This window comes from Rhamphochromis longiceps, linkage group LG16 (genome assembly GCF_057381845.1).
Source record: "Rhamphochromis longiceps isolate RC_006_pf linkage group LG16, R_longiceps_female_GT1.1, whole genome shotgun sequence".
NCBI lineage: Eukaryota > Metazoa > Chordata > Actinopteri > Cichliformes > Cichlidae > Rhamphochromis > Rhamphochromis longiceps.
The window spans coordinates 25,050,708-25,052,292 of record NC_140572.1 but is presented as its reverse complement, the minus strand read 5'-3'; positions in this window follow the sequence as shown (position 1 = coordinate 25,052,292).

The following is a 1,585-nucleotide window of genomic DNA, read 5'->3' as shown; positions in this document are numbered from 1 at the left end:
TCAGACGGATGGATTTCAGCACTAATCCGTTTGATGTAAGTGAATTTAGGTTCTAATTCATGGGCTTGTGCACTGTATAACAAGCCAGAATCAGCAACACACGGTCCATAAATTCAAGAGGAGAGCAAGAGGGAGAGAGAGACAGAGTGTGGGATGAGAGAAGGGGGTAGAAGAATATGGTGTTTAACTGGAAGGCAGTATGTTTTATCAGTCACTGGCACCATTTAGCTGACAAAAATGAGCAGGCCCAGCTCTGGGAATAGGGCCTAGGCACCGGGTGTTCACCAAATCCTCACAAGAAGAATATCAGCACTTCTCACATGCTGCTGCCTGATATCCACTGCTGTAGCTGAAAACTATCTCCATTGTCCAGTTTGATTGCCTGAATCAAACTGATTTACTGCAAATCCATCTGAGCTTTGATAAATCTATTACAGTTTCATTTCACTGATTTCATTAACGTGAATAAAACCAGCCATGCTTTCTGCATAACTGCCTTTTAATGGCTTGGCCCTGTCACCTGCCTCAGTATTAATCCCTCTGACTTATTGCTCCGCAGAGGGAATGAGTAATGGGTATTTGAATGTGATCAGCACAGTACAATGCAATTAAGGAACCAGTACTGTTCTGTGCCTTTAATCCTGAACTAATTTGAATTGCAGTTTGATAGCACTGTGAATCCTGCATAATTATGTAGGGTGCATATTAAACTCTGTGACAAACCAAAGAGGCCTTTAACTAGCCCTGCCACAAGGAGAGCAGCCAGGAGAGCTACAGTAAGGTAGCCAGCCGGAGCACACTGGAAGTCTCAATTACCACCGTCTTGGATGACAGGTGGAAGCTTAGGGGGATGGGATGGGGGGAGGCTTCATTTGAAAATGGTTGACACTGATATCTCTCTTTTTTTCATCCCTAACCTCAACTGTTATGTACAAGTGTCATTTCAGCCTCAAAGAACAGATACATCAAGTGTGAATCAAAGAAAGGTTTGCGTTCGGTCAGTGAGGATAAGCCCCGAAGAGACGCTACTTCAAAGTCACCTCTCTTCTGCTAATTAGGAAAGTTTCAAATTGTTCATTATGGGAGTTAATTTTAGGACATACCTGCAGAGGTAGATACAGTTTGGTAACATCCGACAGAGTGTTTGCACTAGTTTGTGCTTCTGATATATTACTAAAGCCAGATTTAAATTGAGTTCATAAAATATAGACATTTATAACATTTAAATCACATCTGTGTCATTGCAAGACGTGTGGACTAAAAATAAAGTTCTTTAATGGGAACTGAGTTAAATATGTTAGGTTTCTTGTTTTTCATCAAAATGGTCAGAAAGAAAATTCCCATGTATCTCCCTCTGATTTTACTTTAAAGCAAAAGAATTTAAAGGCAGGACATAATTTGACTGTTATTCTCTGGGGAGGGGAAAAAGAGTTTAAAGACAGTTTAAATCGGCAATAAATGCTTCCATCAGGACTTACCTTATTTTTCGTTCCACAAGTGGTCGGACTCGCATATTTCACACTGCCTTAAAATATTCTTAACAGTGAGTTATTCTGCCTCACACAAGATTGAGCCAGAGAGCAAA